This window comes from Dreissena polymorpha, chromosome 6, assembly GCF_020536995.1.
Source record: "Dreissena polymorpha isolate Duluth1 chromosome 6, UMN_Dpol_1.0, whole genome shotgun sequence".
NCBI classification, from domain to species: Eukaryota; Metazoa; Mollusca; class Bivalvia; order Myida; family Dreissenidae; genus Dreissena; species Dreissena polymorpha.
The window spans coordinates 962,479-987,398 of NC_068360.1; the positions used below are offsets into that span (position 1 = coordinate 962,479).

Consider the following 24,920-nt stretch of genomic DNA (forward strand, 5'->3'; position numbering starts at 1 on the left):
AATTTTACTTTATATGAATGCCTGTAGATCTACATGTATCAAATAGAATGATTTTGTTTAGTATTGCAATATCCAAAAACAATGTGTGTACATCAAAACAATGTGTGTACATCAAAACAATGACAGCACATGGTTAAAATATGAATATTGTATTTAAAAAATGAAAAATACCTATCATTTTCATTGTTGTCAATGCTGAATAATTCATCACATTCATCTGTAATGAGATAAGAACACAGACTTCTAAAGACCCAAATGATAAAAAAACAAAAGCCTGCAATCTTAACCTGAGATACGTTGTATTCAAGGGAACAGTTACAGCTTCCCTAGCACCGTCATCGTCAAAGAACAGAGCCTTCCCGTTGTCAACAAGCCCACATCCTGCTCCAAGTTGGCCGCCCAGGATACGGCGCCATAAGTCCGAGGGTCTATGAAGCTGCTCGAAGCGGTCCACAATTCCATAGGGTGTCGGGTCATCCGACTGACAGAAGGGGTCTGCGAGTGGAATAATTAATTTTTTTTATGTACATTATGCACTATGCAAGAAAGTTTTAATGTTTACTTTGGTGTTTTATTGGATGAAGTCAAACTGTTCTTTTGGGAAACAGTACCATTTATTACTGGTGAACTTTTCAATGCTTATAACAAAGTCAATATTACAAAACAGGCGGTCACTGACACTTACATGCAATTATATTGAAATTCAGAAAATGGCTACTGATTTTTTTTCAAAGTTTTCTAAACAGCCATGCAATATCTTTTGGCAGACATGTTTAATAACAAAATCATGTTTTGAAATTTGTTGGATGGGTCCCTCAAATACAATTACATTTAATAAATTGATTTGACAAGAAAGCTAACATTTAAAAGTAGATCTACTATTGATGAAAACTGAACCATTTCCCATCTTAAAAGGACCCCGAAGGAATATTCTTGCAAAGTTTGGTAAAGATAAGTTTGAAGGTTTTAGAGAAAAAGGCATTTGAAGAAAAATGTTGACAAGAGGCCACATACGATGATGTTGATTGTGATCAGACAATCTCAAATAAGGAATAAGCACATTAAAATATTGTTCTGATCTGTTCTTATTACTTTCTTTTAAGAACAGACAAAATAAGGGAAATGAGGAAACTTTTCATGCAATCATATAATGTTTGAATACATGATTTCAAGTACTTTGATACCACAGAGCAATCAAACCATAGTCCAATTCCAACCTTCATAGTTGCTATCACAGGAGCAAGCCCCCTGCCTGCATGGTCCATTCCTATTGCAATTGTCTGTACAAGGTGGTCCAATATAGACATCATCAAGGGCAAAGTTGTACGGATAGCCACCTGGCTGCCACCAACGCAGGATTATAGGACTGCAAGAATTGTGAAATGGTACTTTGAAATATTTTTTGTAGTGTTGGAGTTATAAAGGTGCCGTCTTTTTGGTTACGAAATAATAAGTTTGAACTCTGCATGGAAAGCATTCTGATTATATAAATATGATTTATAAGAGACATGGTACAACTTATATACATGACATAGCCATGACATAATAATGACATAAATATGACTCAGACTCAACACGGACCTGACATACACTGTACACAGACTTAACATAGACTTGACAATTTTATCCATTAATATTTTTCGATATTTAAGAGAGTTTGTTCTCAAAGAATAATTTTCCCAATCCATACACCGTTTTATTTCACAAATGGATTGAAAAAAATCCTGAAATCTATGAAAAAACTTAAATATACATATGTTATGCTCAACTTTGTTGTCAATCACACAAATGCAAACCCAGTCAAATGCAAGTGCCGAAAATGAAAAAGGAAAATATCCCTATACTTATAACAATAATCTAAACTAACCCAGTGGAATCAAATAATGAAACGTGGAGTCTAGAATGGATCCTTTTATTTTGCTATATAGGATACCACTAAAGTTGGCCGTAAAAAGGCGGCCTCACCGCAAAGTAGTCGTATTTCCAAGATGTCTGTCAAGTCTGTCAAAGAATGCTGAATGGAACGAATGTTTCTCGACGGTCCAGAATGGGCTAAAGACTAAATAAAATTATAAGAGTGAAGCGAATTGTCGTCAATTGAATTGGAACTAAAAACTGTTGCGAAAATTCAGGTAGGCTAAAAATAAAAAGTCGTTTAAAAGCTGATGGATCTTTCTATTATAAATGTTTTCATGTCATTTTAAATACATAATATTGATGAATCAAAGCAACACAAATTGGTTATAAAATGTAATAAATTAAAGATTAAGGCACAGGGATGCCTTGTGGTCAAAGTTCTTTGCTGAAGGCCTGTATGTTAAAAGGTAAAGCTATGTTTTGCACGGTCACACGCGTACCCCCATTTTGGCGTGAATATATTAAAACAGAGTGACTGAGTCTGCAGTTAATTACTTATAGCCACACAACTTATTTGACATAGTAAATTTAATTATAAATAAGAAACATATTTTATCTATGCAAATTAGAATATATATGGTGGTTACAAGGTAGAAATCCATTTTGTTTGTGGTTAAAAACTTCAAAATAATTGCATTTGTCAAAATGGACGTATACAATTTACATATAGAGCAGTTCATTGTTATTGTTTTGATTTTTGCACATGCGCAATGCACTGGTAGGCAAAAGCATGGGTTAAAGTAGCGCAAAACATATGGATAACGACACTTGTTTAGTAAATGAATCGAAAAGAAGGTCCTAAAAAAACAACACCTAAATAATATTTCAAAAATATAATATTTAGTGCAAAAAGAATTTATTAATACATTTATTTGCATCTTAAAACAATGCGTCATAAGTATCAAAGTAAAGATTGTCTGAAGACTGAAAGACCGGCAATTTGACACAACAAAGAGCTCTATAATGTATTAGCGGTATTATTTTTTGCATAAAAGCTTCAATAAATTACAATAAACATACATCTAATTATAAAATAATAATTATCAATGGCATGAGTACGCTAGTTTGATAAAAATGAGTGATAGAAAGTGTAAGGGGTGCTTTGAAAATTATGTACTTCAAAGCCCTATTAAAAGCGAAGTGCATGACGGTATTTACATGTAATTTTAATTTTGATGGGTTTTGTACAGAGAATGACACTATTGAGGAAAATTAACAAACAGCTGAAAAACACAACTTTACATGATGCGAATTGAACTGTGTATTCATGTATATTGAAAACTTGTTACTAGTAGTATGCATGACACATATTTAACATTTTAACACACATATATCTATATACATATTGTTTTATTATTATTTTTTGAAAACATTATTTACCCCCGTTGGTGTTAAGCGTAATTTCTTGTTTTTATGATGTCGTTCGTGCATTGCTGTAACATTAAATCATCTTACAGAATCATTCAGAATGACGTGGTTTTAATTAACTGATACCCGCTAAATACGTTAAATGTTTTCTACGTAAATTATATACTTATTGAATACTTTATTTTTTATAAATGAAACGGGCTAATATCTTTACTAATTACAATTTCTGATAATCCATATTGGACATGACTTTTAATTTGTACAATATGTAACATATCTAATTTAAACAACTGTTAAGTATTTCAGCGGTAAATAATTTAACCAAATGACTGCTTAATACTACCAGAAAGAGAAGACATGGTGGTATCCTCAATTGTGTTGAATGCCCAGACTGTCATCTGCCACCAAGTGTGGTTTACACCATGTTGTTAGTGAAGTCTGGACAATATTTGATAAAAACGCGATAATAGGTTTATGCAGAACTATAACACAGTAATACAAAGGCTAACATGATTTTAAGATTGATGCAAACAATGAAATGACAAATTTGGCATTTAATTTAATTAAATGTTTATTTAATGTGTCAACGTGTTAGTTTTCCCAGACAAATACCATTTTAGTTAATTTTTATATGTTGTTTATTTGGAATTGATCTATTTATTGCTTGTTTTCAATCTGTGTTTCAGTAAAGTAGAACAACTTGTTGGCATGTTCAAAAATAAAATCGTGTAAATATGAACGATCATGCTCTATTTCTTCCCATTGATTGTGTCTTTCTTTTGCCTACCAATGTAGTCCGGATGTAAACATGCAGGTGCGGGTGACGTCACACGTGAACTGGTCTATAGAAATCCTACTTTCTGTTTTAAAAGCAGTATCGTTTGAAAATTAATAAATTACTTGCTAACTAGGCTATAGATTTAATGACAATTTTGCACACTTTAAAATTGCATCTATATGTATTGATTAACATGTATTTCATTTCAAGGTGTGCTTTAAAGCCACACATCTTGAAATGAAATACATGGCATAGTAAATTTAAGTATAAATAAGAAACATATTTTATCTATGCCAATTAGAATATATCTGGTGGTAACAAGGTAGAAATCCGTCTCTTTTGCGCTTTGAAACTTAACAATAATCGCGTTTGTCGAAAAATGGACGTATACGTCTAGAAATCCTACTTTCGGTTTTAAAAGCGGTGCCGGTTGAAAAATAATAAATTACTTGTTAACTAGGCTATATATTTAATTTTATCTATCTCAATAAGAATATATCTATTGGTTACAAAGTAGAAATCCGTCTTTTTTGCGCTTTAAAACTTAAAAATAATCGTGTTTGACGAAACGGACGTACACGTAAAGAAATTATACTTTCGGTTTTGAAATTAACAGAATAAAAATTTACTTGCTAACTAGGCTATAGATTGAAGGACAATTTTGCACACTTTTAAATTGCATCTATATGTATTGATCAACATGTGCTTAATTTCAAGGTGTGTGGCTTTAAATGAAATCATACTTCAGTAGGGTGATAAGAAAAAAACAGTATCTTGGTGACCGCTTTCAGTCAATATTCCAGTGACGTTGTGGAAGATGTGTTGTTAACACCAAAAATTTGGAATTTTAGAGTTAAAAAAATAGATTAATATGAACTGTTATCAGATAAGGCATCATAGTTAATTCGGCCCAAAATGTATACATTGGCAGTAGGTCTACTAGCCTTAAATCTACAAGTATTTTCCCTGTATTGAATTGATCTATTCAGTTAAAAATACTGTTACTGCAGATTCATGAACTCTGATAAAAACAAATACTAAATTAAAACCACCTGTGGAACTCAGATGTACCGAAATTTAATAAAATAATCAAATATATGAATTGTTGTGATAGTCAGCATGTGCATATCATTTATTATAACTTTAGGTAATCTAACATTAATTTATGAATTTGTAATAATAATAAGTAAAAAAAGACAAGAGACTGCAAAGATAAGTTAATTGCAATTAATGACTTTTACATTATGTATGTATGTATGTATTTATTTTGACCTTGCGGTCAAGGATAACCCATGAAAGTGCAAGCACTTATTTCCAATGGGGTCCTTTGGTTTTTGCTGAAGAGACAGCAAGCAGAAGAGACAGTATTGGGATACAAGGAATCCGGGTGCGATACCCTAGCTCTTTGCGAATAGATACCTTGGTTCTTTTACGTGCTCAGTGTATAGCACCGATACACGCGAGAATTACCTGGGTTTCATACCAGTACATCTCTAGTTGGGTGGGAAACACTTGAAGCATTTCTGATATTTCCAGTGCCCCGGCCGGGATTTGAACCGGGGACCTCTGGAATGGTAGACCAGAGTGTTACCACTTGACCACCCTTGATAAATAGATTAATCATCATCTGGAGTAGTTTAAGAAATACTGTTAATGATCCATTATGAGATATTGTGAATGGTTATTTTCTGTGGTGGTGTGTTAACATCTTTAACTGAAATAACTGATATCATTTTCTTCTGAAACACTAAGCGATCCATGATAAAACTTTCATGGAATGTTCCGTGCTCAGGTGTTGAACTGTTCTTTTTTCAAAGCGAAAGCATTGCATATCATTCATTAGTTATGTTAGCAAGTCAACCAGAGTGATAACAGCAAAAAATCGTCTCTGAAACAATGTGACTTATAGCTTATATATTTAGCTTAAAACATCATCTTGTTATCCACTGTGGTGTCTGTAAATGTTATTTTAATCATATACATGTATTATCTGACCTGAAACAACGTTGGTGCTCAGAAATCTTAATTAGCAGCCAATTGTTTTGATTTTAACCAAAATAAACAAACAGTGACAATTGAAAACATTTTCAATGAAACCACAAGGCCAAGAGATGTAGATTAATAAGCAGTATCATGTTTAATTAAAATATCCTTCAAAATTGCTCCACACTTTCATGTATGTTGAACAGGTTTGAACAGCTTTGACCTTTCCATTGTATTTTATTCATGTGACACTGTGTATGTTGAAGAGCCCCTTTGTTTGTTTGTTTTTTAAAGTGATGCAACTTAGTAATGGATTTTCTGGTTTTAATTTGCAGATTGTTGAGCAAGGCGTTCATGCCAGAAGGTTTACATCCAATATTGCCCAGGAGGACAGTAATTAGAACAATTTATTTAAGTTTGTGTGGACACAGAGGCTTGAATGTAGAAATCAAAGAGTGGACATGCGTATAAAATATCGCCAACAGACCATGGACGGATAAAGAGAAAAATCTACTATTGTGATTGAAAGTTGAAAATAAACAGCAAATAAACTTCAAATAGAAATTTAAACATACAAGAAGTAGGACCTTGACCATGCCTCAACAACATCAGGATCAAGAAGTCAAACATGCAATATTAATTCACATGCTTGTAGCTAATAGCACACGAGCATTAGCAAGTGAAGGAGAGAAACAATAACTAATGACCATAAAATTCTATATTGATACTTATCAAATTGGATCCATTCTGAACAACTCCAAGAGTCTAGCCAGCTCTATTGATACTTAAAAATTGGATCCAATCTGGAAATTGTAAGAGTCTAGCCAGCTCTATTGATACTAACCAAAATTGGATCCATTCTGGAGACTTTCAAGTGTGTAGCCAGCTCTATTGATATTGACCAAAACTCGATCCATTCTGGACATTTGCAAGAGTGTATCCAGTCCTGTTGAAATTGACTGAGTTTTGATCCATTCTGGACATTTTCAAGAGTGAAGCCAGCTCTATTGTTACTTACTAAAATTGGATCAATTGTGGACACTTTCAAGACTCTAGCTAGCTCTATTGATACTTACCAAAATTTGATCCATTCGGGACAATTTTAAGAGTCAAGCCAGCTGTATTGGTACTCACCAAAATTGGATCCATTCTTGACAACTTCAAGACTCTAACTAGCTCTCTTGATACTTACCAAAATTTGATCTATTCTATACAAATTCAAGAGTCTAGCCAGCTCTATTGATACTTACCAAAATTGGATCCATTCTGGACAATTTCAAGAGTCTAGCAAGCTCTATTGATACTTACAGAAAATGGATCCAATCTAGACAATTTCAAGAGTCAAGCCAGCTCTCTTGATACTTACCAAATTGGATCCACTCTGGACAATTTCAAGAGTCTAGCCAGCTCTATTGATAATTTCCAAAATTGGATCCATTCTTAACAATTTCAAGAGTCTAGCCAGCTCTATTGATACTTACCAAAATATAATCCATTTTGGACAATTTCAAGAGTATAGCCAGCTCTATTGATATTGACCAAAATTGGATCCATTCTGGACAATTTCAAGAGTCTAGCCAGCTCTATTGATACTGACCGAAACTGGATCAATTCTGGAAATTTGCAAGAGTGTATCCAGTCCTGTTGAAATTGACCGAATTTGGATCCATTCTGGACATTTTCAAGAGTGTACCCAGCACTATTGTTACTTGCCAAAATTGGATCCATTATATACAATTTCAAGAGTCTAGCGTGCACTATTGATCCAATCTGGACATTTTCAAGCGTTTAGTCAGCCTTGTTGATACTGACCGAATTCGGATTCATTCTGTAAATTGTCAAAATATTTTTGATTGATCATATAATGTCCCTGGGATGAAAATAAGCCACACCTTTTTGCTTTTTATTAAAGGGGCCTTTTCAGGTTTTGGTAAATTGTCAAAATTGTTTCAGATTTTTATGTCCCCCACCACTATAGTGGTTTATAAAATTATAAATCGTTGCAATGCAAAACGATTGAATAATATGGAAAGTTCTGTTGTCGTTGTTATATTTTGTGAAACTACGAGAATTGCTTATATAAAGTATAAAATACCGTCCACATTGTATGACCACAAATGACCGAGTGGTCAAAGCAGTAGACTTTTACTCCAGTACTCCAGTTGTCAGAGGTTCTATCCCTGTTGAGGGTTCAACCAAGATTTGATTTTCAATTTGTGTCTAGTTATACACTGGGGACCATGGCGTTTTCCTTATATGCATGTTATAAAAATTATTATTATCCTAGACCTAAACAACAAAGATAAGGAGCCTGCAATTGAGGTTGCATCTGAATATTGTATGGTATTTGTTTGAACGACACAGGCCCTCTGGGACCTATTTAAAAAAACATTCTTGATCCATTTTTCATCTTTAACAACTTTTATAATTTTTCTCAGTACATACTCCGGTTTGACTTGAAACATACAGACTAGTGAAAATAATAAGTACTGCCATAATTACCATGGAAATGTGTTGTTGTTTTTTGGTTAAAGGCCAATGTGCAGACTTACTACTAAATGATGAAACAATGATGTAATGTTACTGTTTTAAATTTTAGAAAGTATGTGTTTTTATATTCTTAGCATTTTTATTTATTTTTCATGTAAAATATACACTTTTGAAAAATGGTGTTTTATAACTGTTAAGTTAAATACACAGGTATTTCAGTTTGGTTATGTAGCGGGGTTTGTGTATTGACACAAGGGGTTATAGTTGCCAACTTTTATTAAGCCCCCCTTTGAAGAAGAGGGGGTATATTGTTTTGCACATGTCGGTCCGTTGGTTCGTCCACCAGATGGTTTCCGGATGAGAACACTTAGGCCTAGGATCATGAAACTTCATAGGAACATTGATCATGACTGGCAGATGACCCATATTGATTTTCAGGTCACTAAGTCAAAGGTCATGGGCACAGTGACTCGAAATAGTAAAATGGTTTTCGGATGATAACTCAAGAATGCTTACGCCTAGGATCATGAAACTTCATATGTACATTGATCATGACTGGCAAATGACCCTTTCGATTTTCAGGTCACTCGGTCAAAGGTCAAGGTCACAGTGACTCGAAACAGTAAAATGGTTTCCGGATGATAACTCAAGAATGCTTTCGCCTAGTTTTAATTATATAATTGATAATGGTATGAAATATAATAACATAAAGTATTATAAGTATTATCATAAATTATAAATCAGATAATTGATAAATACAATATCATTCAAATAATATAATGATTACAATTTTAACAAGTATACAAGTAAATACACTTAAAATAATAAAATAACTCACCAGTAACCATATGAAGAAAGAAACTAAAGATAGTAGGTTTAAGCAAATGAAAAATGCTTGTACCTCTTGCAAGGTTTAGTAACGAAATTAATCAAATGTTTCAGATATATAAAACCATAAATTGTATCTGAAATCAGCTCACCTAAAAAGCATTCTCCATTATTAATATACGGAAGCTCACTCATTCATCACACTGAATCTCTCTTGATTGGATAAGTAGTTATAATTATTTATATAACTGGTGTTTTGTTTTGTTTTCATTGTGTTTCCTTTTTGCTGTTTGCTTTCTCTGAGAAATTTGCATCTTGATTTTTTAGCTCATCTATTTTTTGAAAAAAAAATTATGAGCTATTGTCATCACCTTGGCATCGGCGTCGGCGTCAGGTTAAGTTTTGCGTTTAGGTCCACTTTTCTCAGAGAGTATCAATGCTATTGCATTCAAACTTGGTACACTTACTTACTATCATGAGGGGACTGGGCAGGCAAAGTAAGATAACTCTGGCGTGCATTTTGACTGAATTATGTGCCCTTTTTATACTTAGAAAATTGAAAATTTTGGTTAAGTTTTGTGTTTAGGTCCATTTTATTCCTTAAGTATCAAAGCTATTGCTTTCATACTTGAAACACTTACTATCATAAGGGTACTGTGCAGGCAAAGTAATGTAACTCTGACTGGCATTTTGACAGAATTATGTGCCCTTTTTATACTTAGAAAATTGAAAATTTGGTTATGTTTTGTGTTTAGGTCCACTTTATTCCTACAGTATCAAAGCTATTGCTTTCATACTTGGAACACTCGCAAACTATCATAAGGGTACAGTAAAAGGACAAGTTGCATAACTCTGGATGTCATTTTTATGGAATTATGGCCCTTTTTTGACTTAGTAACTTTGAATATATGGTTAAATTTTGTGTTTCGATCCACTTTACTTCTTAAGTATCAAGGCTATTGCTTTCAAACTTCAAATACTTTCATGCTATCATGAGGTTACTGTACCTGGCAAGTTGAATTTTACCTTGACCTTTGAATAACCTTGACTCTCAAGGTCAAATTATTAAATTTTGCTAAAATTGCCATAACTTCTTTATTTATGATTAGATTTGATTGATACTTTGACAAAACTACTCTTACCTGACATACCACAATAGACTCCACCCAAACCATCGCCTGTGCCCTCCCCCCCGAATCCCCCCCTATTTTTTTTATTTTTTAAGATCATCTCACAAATGACCACCCACACCCTCACACTATACCCCCCCCCACCCCACCCCCTCCCCAATTTTTTTTTTTTAACGGTTAAAAAACAAAACTATTTATTTTGATTATTTTATGTTTGAAATACCGTCCAACCATCGCACCCAAGAATCCCCCCAGCCCCCCTCCCCCCCTCAGAATCCCCCCCCCTAATTTTTTTTTTTTTTTTTTCAGATCATCTCACAAATTACCACCACACCCTCACACTATACCCCCCACCTCACCCCCCCATTTTTTTTTTAAACGATAAAAAACACAAATATTTATTTTTATTATTTTATGTTTGAAATACCGTCCAACCATCGCACCCAAGAATCCCCCACAGCCCCCCTCCCCCCACCCGAATCCCCCCCCCCTAATTCTTTTTTTTTTTTTTTTTTTTTTTCAGATCATCTCACAAATTACCACCACACCCTCACACTATACCTCCCCCCCCCACCTCACCCCCCCCCCCATTTTTTTTTTAAACGGTTAAAAAACAAATATTTATTTTTATTATTTTATGTTTGAAATACCGTCTAACCATCGCACCCAACAGGCCTTGACACTAACTTTTTGACAGGGTACCCGGAGGGAACCCTACTTTCAACTTTTGGTGGCCCTCACCAAAACCTAGGGAGTCCTCTTGTTTCAACACACAGCTTCTCTCGGCGTAAGGGCAAATAAGTACAAGAAGCATACTAGTACACATTTTATTTCCTATATTCAATTCTGTTGCCATTTAAAGCAGACCCATTAAAAGCTCATAACTTTGTCTTGTAAACTTTTGATTTCATGTATTTCATCAATATCATCAGCATCATCATCCCTGTCATAATCATCTTCAGCATTATCATGTTCAGCATTGCCCTTCGCCGCCAGAACTTAGCGTTTCGGAAGTTCTTATTATAAACTTTTAAGAAATAAAAGGTAATTACGCGCATTCAGGGGTTTCACTGGCTCAACAAAACTTGTTGCAACTTTTTCGCGCCGTGAAAACTGTCGATTATTCCAACCTTATTAATAAGAACAATCATTTAAAGAAACCTTACTACATTAATGTGATTGCCTATATTATCACTTTAAAAAGTATATTATTACATAAAAAACAATAAGTACCTTCATAAGTCATACCTTCATAAGTCTTAATAAGCTTTATTTGTATATAAATACCATTTTTTTCAACTTGATTAACAACACAGATAACCAAAATAATATAACAATGTTAACTTCAATGTATTAAACAGTATGCTGCCTAAATGTTTCAAAATTATTTATTTAAACATAGGATCACACCAATTTACATCATTTGAAAGGGAAAAAGAAATATAAAACATCAGAAAATAAATCATCTCACTTAATTTGTTAAACAGTTATATATGGTCATTTGGACATGTCATACATCAGCTTCTGTTATTAAAACGTTTTCTGTTAGTGGTGGATGATTTCCAGGATCAATTAAATTATAGTTGTTCACGCCTATTTCCTGACAGTAAGGCCCAGACAATTACCACCATCTTTTCTTGTTGCCTGAAATAACATAAAGCATTTTTTTTTACAAACTATCAACAACAAACAAACACATACATGTCACTATCTTTAAATGTCCGAATTTTAACATATCCGAAATATAGTACACCAAGTGAACGATATACTTTTTATTTCAGAAATTGTTGGTATCTTAATCAAATTATATCCTTCCAAGGTCATTATAATAATGGAACTATTAAACAGAAATGCTCACAAATACCTGTAGAAACAAGTGTATACCGGCATGTGTTTTTGTGGAGAAATTAAATGCTTTTGCCAGCCCGATCGCCTATGGTTTTGATTAAAGAAATAGAGGCCCTAATAATTATTATAATTACTGATCGTCGTGACAGTTTGTCCCAATGTTACTTTTTTGGGGGCTCAATATCATAAAGGAGCCATTAATAATCCGATAATCCGATAATAACCCCCATAAAACTTGGCAGTAAAAACACCGTTTGTAACACTTACACGCCTCAGTGATTTCAATATACTCTCTGCACTGTAGGTCGCTTACATCGTCGAAAATCAATATTTACAACTTACAGACGCTGGCCGCTAATGCTCAGTCGCGTGCTTTCGATTCGCAGTACATTTTCGGATAAGATTTTACCGATGTTTTTTTATACGCCGCTCTTAAAAAATTGGAGGCACTTTTAAAAATTCAAATGGTCAATCAAGACAAAGTGGTTTTATAAATTTAGGGTTCCCGGAGGACCACCCAGCTTGAAGGAACTGGTGGTCCTCGCCAAAATCTGGGGGCCTCGGGTCCCCGGACCACCGTTAGTGTCGAGGCCTGCCCAAGAATCCCCCCCCACCCCCCCACCCCCCAAATTTTTGTTTTTCCTTTTTTTCGCATTTTAGGAAGATATTGTAATAAATGTCCACACCCCCACACAATGCACCCCTCTTCACTCCACCCCTCCCTCCTTTGTGATTGAAAATGAGAGTCCCTTCAACTTTAAAAAGAAAATAGATGAGCGGTCTGCACCCGAAAGGCGGTGCTCTTGTTTCATTTGCTTAATTGGGTTTGCATTCTGATGCTTTTTTTGCTTTTGCTTTCTTTGAGCTTAACAGTATGTATATATAATACTAGTGACACTACAACAGTTTGCTGTTGTTGTCTTATTTCGTTCATTTCATTTGATATCTTGTTGAAGAACTTGTAGTACTGTATGTATATTGCATTAATCAATGCTTCTTTGCTCATCATTTGCCTTTGAAGCTCTGAAATAGTGCTAGTTACACATGCAGGATAATCATTTCAGCATTAGTATTGTATTATTTTGCTTTTATAATTATATTTTATTTTTTATTCATCAGTGTTGTATTGTGTTGCTTATATTGTATGAAATTTGCTGATCATTTTCCTTCAAATCTGGTTTGAGGTGATAATTTCCTTTAAGCCCTTTTTATTTTGTGGCACTATTGTGTTCTATTTTCTCTGTAAGCATTTTCTTTTTATGGTACCTTAGGCCCCTTCCTTGTGTCAACATCAACAATCTTTTAAACAGCTCTTAATTTTGAATGTATAGTACTGATATTATATTTCTGCTTACATTTGAATAATGTCATATAGGAATACTGCTTTAATTGTGTTTTTATTGTGCTTTATTAGAATAAATATTTCTTATGTATGCCATGTATTATTGATGTGTTGCAATTTGCTACTGCTTGTTAGTTTGGTAAACAGCTATACACAGTGTTTGTTATATACATGTTATTTCATACTGACAATAAATTCGTTTTGATGTGATTTGATTAAGGATGAGTCTTTGTGAATACCCTGTTACATACTCCCTCTGTAGAGAAAAACTGCTACTGAGATTTAATTTCTTTTGTATACCCTAAACACAACAATTTAAATAAATTAATATATTCTTACTAGAATACTTCACTTTTACCTATACCAGCAATTTAAAATTACTGCGTACACTTTCCACTATAGTAGATAATGTTTACAAGGACTGGAGTGTTAAAGTGAGTGGAAAAATTAGTAAGATCATGACCTACAGCTGTATATATGCCTGAAAACAGCTGTTCAATCTGCTGAGGGTTGACCTATTACTAAGATGTAAACAGATCTTAGAATCATGTACAGGAAAATTTAGCACAGTTATTCAACTTAGAAGTTTAAAATTAACTACACACCATAATTGCAATACAAATTTATATATTTAAATAATACAATAACGAAAAAAAACAGCCTTTATTTAATAATTAAGATAAATATCACTATATACGGTTCTGATTATTTGAAAGTTATTTACAAACCTCTCTGTATCAGATAGTATTAATATTTAATACTAGTGATTAACAGGGTAAAAAATTATACACAAGAGGAACATACACAAAATAATATTCATCAGGTTTACATGAAACTCATTGTCAATATGGAAAATATAAAGCTATATTGGAGCAAATCTTGGCAGATGGAGTTTAATGTTAAAAAATGCGCCATCATGAATATCTCCAACTCCACTAAGAAAAGACTACAACTATACTATGAATAACGAAACCCTCGAAAATCTTTAACATCACCCTTACTTAGGAGTCGATCTTTGTGATAATCTGAAATTAAACACTCGTATCGATAACGCAACCAAGAAAGCTTCACAAACTCGGGGATTCATCAAACGCAACTTGAATAAATGCCCACAACCAGTAAAAGAAATGGCATTTGAATACATTTAAATAATATAAAACGGATACCCAACAAAATCTAACAATAGACACATGCTACAGATAACACAGTCGACAATACATAGAGACTCGTGTTGCTCCAGTATGATTGCTTGCCCATTGATATTGGATAATATTTATTTTGAAATTTCATACCGGCTGGTAAGAAGTTTCAGTTTGGATAAAGTGGCTCGGAAATCGCCCATTATCAACAGTATTAGTTTAATTAATCGTAGTCACGACCATGGAACAAATAGTGGTTGAAACGCTATTACTGTTGACCGTATTAATCAAAAATGGAAATAATGGATCGAACATCATTTCGTAAAATCAGGATTTGAATGTCATCCTAGCAATCAGTAGGGCGTTTCCGCCAAAACGGCTCAAAAGCTAAACCCAGTTCATGCTTAATTGTATTCAAATAATTATGATTATGTTAAGCAATTAGGTAGTTTATTTACTTTAAACATTATTATCACATTTCAGCCAAATTAAACAAAAAAGGAAAATAGCTATTCAAAAACACATATTTTTGTTGAAAGATGTTACATCCTATAAAAACTATAAAGCTGCAGAGTAAATACACACATATATATATGATAAGCCCTGTGATGGGCTTATCAGCGCAGTGTATTGCTGAAATCGTCTAGAATGGATCCAAATTCGGTAAGTATCAATAGAGCTGGCTATACGTTTGAAATCGTCTAGAATGGATCCCATTTTGGTAAGTATCAATGGAGCTGGCTAACTCTTGAAAACGTCTAGAATGGATTCAATTTTAGTAAGTATCAATAGAGCTAGCTAGACTCTTGTAATCGTCTAGAATGGATCAAATTTTCGTAAGAAGCAATAGAGCTGGCTAGACTCTTTAAATTGTCTAGAATGGATCCAATTTTGGTAAGTATCAATAGAGCTGGCTAGACTCTTGAAATTGTCTAGAATGGATTCCATTTTGGTAAGTATCAATACAGCTGGCTATACTCTTGAAAACGTCTAGAATGGATCCAATTTTGGTAAGTATAAATAGAGCTTGCTAGACTCTTGAAATCGTCTAGAATGGATCCATTTTCGGTAAGTATAAATAGAGCTGGCTCAACTCTTGACATCGTCTAGAATGGATCCCATTTGGGTAAGTATCAATAGAGCTGGCTATACTATTGAAATCGTCTAGAATGGATCCCATTTTGGTAAGTATCAATGGAGCTGGCTAGACTCTTGAAATCGTATAGAATGGAATCAAATTCGGTAAGTATCAAAACAGCTGGCTAGACTCTTGAAATTGTCTAGAATGGATCCAATTTTTGTAAGTATCAATAGAGCTGGCTAGACTCTTGAAATTGTCTAGAATGGATCCCATTTTGGTATCAATATAGCTGGCTATACTCTTGAAATCGTCTAGAATGGATCCAATTTTGGTAAGTATAAATAGAGCTGGCTAGACTCTTGAAATCGTCTAGAATGGATCTAATTTTGGTAAGTATAAATAGAGCTGGCTAACTCTTGAAATCGTCTTGAATGTACAATTTTGGTTATTATCAATAGAGCAGGTTAACTATTGGAAACGTCTAGACTGAATCAAATATTGGTAAGCATCGAAAGAGCTGGCTAGACTCTTGAAATCGTATAGAATGGATCCAAATTCGGTAAGTATCAATAGAGCTGGTTACATATTGAAATCGTTTAGACGGGATCAAATTTTGGTAAGCATCAAGTGAGCTAGCTAGACTCTTGCAATCGTCTAGAATGGATCCAAATTCGGTAATAGAGCTTGCTATACTCTTGAAATTGTCTATAATGGATCCCATTTTGGTAAGTATCAATGGAGCTGGCTAACTCTGAAAACGTCTAGAATGGATTCAATTTTAGTAAGTATCAATAGAGCTGGCTAGACTCTTGAAATCGTCTAGAATGGATCAAATTTTGGTAAGTATCAATAGAGCTGGCTATACTCTTGAAATTGTCTAGAATGGATCCAATTTTGGTAAGTATCAATAGAGCTGGCTAGACTTTTGAAATTGTCTAGAATGGATCTCATTTGGGTAAGTATCAATAAAGCTGGCTATACTCTTGAAATCGTCTAGAATGGATCCAATTTTGGTAAGTATAAATAGAGCTGGCTCGACTCTTGAAATCATCTAGAATGGAATCAAATTCGGTAAGTATCAAAACAGCTGGCTAGACTCTTGAAATTGTCTAGAATGGATCCAATTTTTGTAAGTATCAATAGAGCTGGCTAGACTCTTGAAATTGTCTAGAATGGATCCCATTTTGGTATCAATATAGCTGGCTATACTCTTGAAATCGTCTAGAATGGATCCAGTTTTGGTAAGTATAAATAGAGCTGGCTAGACTCTTGAAATCGTCTAGAATGGATCCAATTTTGGTAAGTATAAATAGAGCTGGCTCGACTCTTGAAATCATCTAGAATGGAATCAAATTCGGTAAGTATCAAAACAGCTGGCTAGACTCTTGAAATTGTCTAGAATGGATCCAATTTTTGTAAGTATCAATAGAGCTGGCTAGACTTTTGAAATTGTCTAGAATGGATCCCATTTTGGTATCAATATAGCTGGCTATACTCTTGAAATCGTCTAGAATGGATCCAGTTTTGGTAAGTATAAATAGAGCTGGCTAGACTCTTGAAATCGTCTAGAATGGATCTAATTTTGGTAAGTATAAATAGAGCTGGCTTACTCTTGAAATCGTCTTGAATGTACAATTTCGGTTATTATCAATAGAGCAGGTTAACTATTGAAAACTTCTAGACTGAATCAAATTTTGGTAAGCATCGACAGAGCTGGCTAGACTCTTGAAATCGTATAGAATGGATCCAAATTCGGTAAGTATCAATAGAGCTGGTTACATATTGAAATCGTTTAGACGGGATCAAATTTTGGTAAGCATCAAGAGAGCTAGCTAGACTCTTGCAATCGTCTAGAATGGATCCAAATTCGGTAATAGAGCTGGCTATACTCTTGAAATCGTCTATAATGGATCCCATTTTGGTAAGTATCAATGGAGCTGGCTAACTCTGAAAACGTCTAGAATGGATTCAATTTTAGTAAGTATCAATAGAGCTGGCTAGACTCTTGAAATCGTCTAGAATGGATCAAATTTTGGTAAGTATCAATAGAGCTGGCTAGACTTTTGAAATTGTCTAGAATGGATCCCATTTGGGTAAGTATCAATAAAGCTGGCTATACTCTTGAAATCGTCTAGAATGGATCCAATTTTGGTAAGTATAAATAGAGCTGGCTCGACTCTTGAAATCATCTAGAATGGATCCCAAATTCGGTAAGTATCAATAGAGCTGGCTATACTCTTGAAATTGTCTAGAATGGATCCCATTTGGGTAAGTATCAATAAAGCTGGCTATACTCTTGAAATCGTCTAGAATGGATCCAATTTTGGTAAGTATAAATAGAGCTGGCTCGACTCTTGACATCGTCTAGAATGGATCCCATTTGGGTAAGTATCAATAGAGCTGGCTCGACTCTTGACATCGTCTAGAATGGATCCCATTTGGGTAAGTATCAATAGAGCTGGCTATACTATTGAAATCGTCTAGAATGGATCCCATTTTGGTAAGTATCAATGGAGCTGGCTAGACTCTTGAAATCGTATAGAATGGATCCCAAATTCGGTAAGTATCAATAGAGCTGGCTATACTCTTGAAATCGTCTAGAATGGATCCCACTTTGTTAAGTATCAATGGAGCTGGCTAACTCTTGAAAGCGTCTAGAATGGATCCCAATTTTAGTAAGTATCAATAGAGCTGGCTAGACTCTTGAAATCGTCTAGAATGGATCCAATTTCGGTAAGTATAAATAGAGCTGGCTAGACTCTTGAAATCATCTAGAATGGATCCCAAATTCGGTAAGCATCGAAAGAGCTGGCTAGACTCTTGAAATCGTCTAGAATGGATCCCATTTTTGTAAGTATCAATGGAGCTGGCTAACTCTTGAAAACGTCTAGAATGGATCCCAATTTTAGTAAGTATCAATAGAGCTGGCTAGACTCTTAAAATCGTCTAGAATGGATCCAATTTCGGTAAGTATCAATAGAACTAGACTCTTGAAATTGCCGTATGGATTCCTTTTTGGCAAGTATCAATAGAGCTGGCTAACTCTTGAAATCGTCTAGAATGGATACACTTTCGGTAAGTATCAATATAGCTGGTTTACTATTGAAATCATCTAGAATTGATCCAATTTTGGTAAGCATCAAGAGAGCTGACTAGACTCTTGAAATCGTCTAGAACGGATCCAATTTCGGTACAATAGAGATGGCTAGACTCTATCAAAAGAGCTGGCTAGACTCTTGAATTTTTTTGTCTAGAATGGATCCAAATTTGGTAAGTATCAATACAGCTGGCTATACATTGTGTCACACCGGTCTTTAGTGGGTATTAATAGCTTAAGACATTATTGGCAACATGTCTGTTTAATTTATATTATCAATATTGTTAATTAAGCATGGAATATTAATCAAAATTGGGGGTAAAGTTCAATCGACCAGTATTGACCAGTCATGACAAATTTGGGAGTATTGACCGGGGCGGTTTTAACCAGTAAAAACCGCCGGTTAAAACCGGGGGCGGTCGATTGGTGCCAACCCTGGGTGTACTAAAGGAATACTAGAGGAATACATGGGATATTCTCAAAATCTTACACATGTTGTTTTTAATATAATTAAATAGGATCAATTGATGAATTAATTCAGTTTGTGTAAACTTGGGCTGGGTTGTGGAACTATAGTTATTTGTTGTTATACAATTAAATATGGTACTATGTAACTGTCAAAAAAACATATGCATTCACACGCATATAATCCAATTATTGGATGTCACTGATAATTTCAATTTTACTAGTAGGTAATTAAGACTAATTAAAACAGAATGGGACTTTCCTCGCAAAGTATTTCATTACTAATAATATAATACTATAATTAGCTAATGTAATCAAAACATATTGATATTTTAATAATTTAATTCAATGATATTAATAATATTAAAATTTTCCCCTAAAAACTAGGGCAGGAAGATAGGAAGGATTTTTTTTGGAAAATCAACAGTGTTGTCAGTGTAAAATATTTGCAAAGCTTCTTCTGAGTTTGAACTTCAGTTTTGCATTTTGTGACCTGCAACATATTCTATGCTACTTTATTTCACTATGGTAAGTCATTTATGTGTTATTTATTTTTCAACTATATAATGTGCTAATCTCATATAATGAATTACTACCCCATTTAAAAATGACACCTAATCTAAATTCATTAATACAATAGTTATAATTGTTTTATTGTAATTTGTAACATACTATTCCACTAAAAATAACCATCATAGAACATCAATGCCGTGCTTTTACTAAATTTTCAATGATTTCAATTATTTAAAGAAATAAATTTATCAGGCACTTATAAAAAAATATATAATAAGGGTGTCAACATTTAACAAACTGAACAAGTCAATTTGAACTTCTCTTGCAATGCAAATGGAGCCACTTGAAATATCAAATTGTTCCCATACTAGTCGGCAATATAACTATGACATTGTGTCTTTTCAAAACATGCATCAGACACACCTTCTGAAACTTTTTAAGCGGTTTTGAAAACGCTATTTCATTGCAAACTTTCGTCAATAAAGGATACATGTTGTTATACAACCGAAAGTGAAAGTTCTTTTTTTAAAAAAATGAATAAAGAGCGAAATAGTTGAAAACTAACGAAAATTATAATTGATACTAACATAAGACCGTAAGACTGAACAAAATAATACTTAACTTTTAAATCATAACATGAATGTTTACTTATAAAGCAAATTCTTCATTCATCCGCGGACTTCTTTGTGTCGTAGTCATAAATGCCTCCAAATGGAGGTGCGTGATGCGTCTAAGTATAGAGGTGACAATAACGTAGTGACGTCACCATCTATGTATAGAATGGCTGGCTATATTCTTGAAATCGTCTATAATGGATACAATTTTGTTTTGATGAGCGGTACTTCGGTTGAAAAGACAGATTTTACTTGTAGCCATTGTGCATATCAACAGTTTTATTGATACTTTGACACCCTTTAATCCAAATTTGGTCTTTATCAACAGCGATTTTCTTTTCAAATAATTTATTTAACAAAAAAAAAACATTGTCGTAAACGATGCTGCAAATATATAGATTTGGTATCCATTGTAGCAATTTATTAAGGATCCTATATAGACACGACCATAATGAAACATTACTATTTAGCAAGCTCTTCAGTGACAGGAATAACGACAAGCTCCCAGTGACCATGAGGGCCAGCATAGTACATGCTGGCCTCGGTGTAGTGCCCGTTGCAAGCCATCTCCGGGTAGCACGCCTGTCGTACTGGTTTGAATCCATTCCCACCTCGTGGCCAGTACTGCAGCAGCACCGGATGATCCCAACGGAACTGGTTACTGCATCCAACATTGATCTGAATAGAGAGGAACTGGTTACTGCACCTGACATTGATCTGAATTGGAAAGAGGAACTGGTGACTGCACCCAACATTGATCTAGTTTGGAAAGAGATGAACTGGTTACTGAACCCAAGATTGATCAGATTAGGGAAGGACTGATTACTGTACTGCACTCAAAATTGATCTGAATAGGAAAGGAACTGATTACTGCACCCACAATTGATCTTAATAGAGAAGGAACTGGTTACTGCACCAACAATTGATCTGAAAATGAAAGGAACTGGTTACTGCACCCACAATTGATCTGAATAGGGAAGGAACTGGTTATGGCATTCAAAATTGATATGAATAAGGAAGGAACTCATGTTTATATATGGTTACTGCCCCTGACATTGATCTGAATAGGGAAGGAACTGGTTTCTCCATCCAATATTGATCTGAATAGGGGAGGAACTGGTTACTGCACTGGACATTTAAGTCTGAATAGGGAAGGAACCGGTTACTCCACTCAAAATCGACCTGAATAGGGAATGAACTGGTTACTGCACCAGACATTGATCTGAATTGGGAAGAGCAGAACTTGTTGCTGCATCCAACATTGATCTGCATTTATCAGAGAAATCCACAAAATACATTTGTCAACTATGTGGCTTATAAAAATCTTGTAAAAATTAATTTGCCAACCCATGGATCATGTAAATAATCCTTATTTGATTAAATTCAATGTACACGTACTGGACAATATTCTTTATTTGTACTCATATTTTACAGTTTTCATTCAACACGCTTGATTTTGTAAGAGTGCAAGTCACAGACTTGTATCACAATACCTGTATTTTGAAATTAATCACGTTATATACTACAACATATCTATGTTTAAATGCAGTTTTTCTTAATATCTCACTTAACCATTTTTGCGCCAAATTAATATATGATAATTCTTGAAAATATTAACTACAATAATACCTTTGACATCATTATTTTTTTATATTTTATTTTCAAGTTTTCACAGTAGTTAAATCACTTAACAAATTTTACTGTTTCGAGTCACTTTGACCTTACCCTTTGACCTAGTGACCTGAAAATTAATAGGGGTCATCTGCCAGTCATGATCAATGTACCTATGAAGTTTCATGATCCTAGGCATAAGCGTTCTTGAGTTATCATCCGGAAACCATTTAACTATTTCGGGTCACCGTGACCTTGACCTTTGACCTAGTGACCTCATAATCAATAGGGGTCATCTGCAAGTCATGATCAATCTACCTATGAAGTTTCATGATCCTAGGCCCAAGCGTTCTTGAGTTATCATCCGGAAACCACCTGGTGGACGGACCAACAGACCGACCGACATGTGCAAAGCAATATACCCCCTCTTCTTCAAAGGGGGGCATAAGAAATGTTTGTGCCTTAACAGTCATCCAAATGAATGTCCGCCACAGACAATCTGCTCAACTTTATCTGCCCAAATCAATGAGGTTTTATATTACAAGGGAACAGGAGGGGCAAAAGGAATGTTCCCTTTTCACCATTTAAAAGCATAGGTTCTACTGAAATGAATTAATATCAGCCTCATATTTCCAAAGGTAATCAATAACAGTCTTGAAATTTGATAAGTATTTATAAAGGACAAAGACATTCCCAGGAGTAATTAAGGAATCAATTAAATAGACATCATGAAAACGAAACACAAATTAACACTGTCCCCATCCCCACAAATACAATGGAATGAACACTACTATAAAGTAGTAGTATATATCATACCGATATAAAATTAATCAACACTATAAATCAAGATACATACATAAAATGTTATACTGAATGTGACATCTTTGTATGTATACTAACTTAAAACCTTTGTTTTCTACACAGACATTCTTAGACAGGACTAGAACTTTATCGCAAGAAGTGAGACAATGACATGTACAAAAGCCTGATGTTTATTAAAAAGAAGAAACCGTTGGAGATGGTTGATGCTCCCCAAAGGTTCTTTTTGTCACAATATTGCACTATATATTCAGATAAAAGGAAACGTCTTGAGGGCACAGTAATTGGGGGGGGGGGGAGGACAATAATTTTTTTTAATATAAAATATCAAAGGGCCATAACTCTTTGAAAAATCATCTGACCAGAACCTGCTGATAATATGCACGTCTCCTCTTGGTAGTGAAGCTTCCCATAAAGTTTCATTGAATTCCGGTCATTAGTTGCTGAGAAATAAACCAGACAAGAATTGCACTATATGTACAGTTAATGGAAAATTTCAAAGGGCCATAACTCTGTGAAAAATCATCCAACCAGAACCCGCTTTTAATATGCACATCTCCTCTTGGTAGTGAAGCTTCCCATAAAGTTTCATTGAACTCCGGTCATTAGTTGCTGAGAAATAGCCTGGACAAAAATTGTGCACAGACGGACACACGGAGGGACACACAGACGGACAGACAGACGAAGCGGCGACTATATGCTCCCCCCAATTTTTTTGGGGGGAGCATAAAAACAACCCTCAAACGGAATTACTACTCAAGTATATTACAAAAGTAGACTGGAGCAATAACGATTTAGATGTCCAAAAGTCAAATATATTTAAGTTAAGATACCGTAATACATCTTTAAATTTATAATAGAAACAAGCCAAGACGAAAACTTTAACACCAAATGAAAACTTCAAAACCAAAGAAAGAAAAGATTAATCCTTATATTGTAACAAATAATTTTCAGGACCTTAAAAAAATAGTACATTGTTGATGTCATGTCTAAATCAACTGACCTTTGACCTGAAGACCTCAAAATCAACAGGAGTCATTTTTTCCTCCCATGTAACCAGCATACCAATTGAGATGACATTAGGAGTACAAGCATTCTCTAGATATAAAGCAGAAACCCATTTCTTAATACAAGGGCTGTTTGTAAAACATGCATGCCCTCCTATATGGTCTATAAGTTGTAGTAGCAGCCATTATGTGAATACGTTTTTTGTCACGGTGGTGGTGGTGGTGGTGGTGGTGGCGGTGGTGGCGGTGGTGGTGGTGGTGGCGGTGGTGGTAGTGGTGGTGGTGGTGGTGGTGGTGGTTGTGGTGGTGGTGGTGCAGTAGTAGTAGTAGTAGTAGTAGTAGTAGTAGTAGTAGTAGTAGTAGTAGTAGTAGTAGTAGTAGTAATAGTAGTAGTAGTAGTAGTAGTAGTTAGTAGTAGTAGTAGTAGTAGTAGTAGCAGTAGCAGTAGCAGTAGAAGTAGCAGTAGCATAGTCCTACAGAGTGTGGTATTTTGTTATCATGTTGCAGAGTTGAAGATATATCGTTAACACATAAATCAATTCCTGTTGCTACAAACGAAAAGAATACTATGCCGCAATCTCAAAGAGAATTCAAAGAGTCATGTCAAAACGTGATTAGCTCTTAATATGATGAGCTCATGTATCTTTCTAGATGAACATAACAACAAATATAAAATATCTATACAAAACACAAACATCCTTTCAACAATATCTATTCTTTTCAGACAGGTATTTTTATAATTCAATATAAATGAGTGTTAACAAAGAAATGCCATGAGTATTTAAATATCTTAGATTTCCAATGACAAGTCGTTTGTGTATTGCCCACACGCAATATTGCACAAATAGTTGCATTTTATACCCATGGGCTCCTCGTTTTTTTATACAACT

The 24,920-nt window shown here is 34.5% G+C and overlaps 1 long non-coding RNA gene across 1 annotated transcript; it reads left to right on the top strand.

Annotated features, from left to right (window-relative positions):
* Window positions 1–1,893: 1,893 nt before the first annotated feature.
* Window positions 1,894–10,079, top strand: LOC127834561 (uncharacterized). Its single transcript, XR_008027995.1, has 2 exons — window positions 1,894–2,132; window positions 6,382–10,079. It is a non-coding gene; the product is annotated as an uncharacterized LOC127834561 (long non-coding RNA).
* Window positions 10,080–24,920: the final 14,841 nt, after the last annotated feature.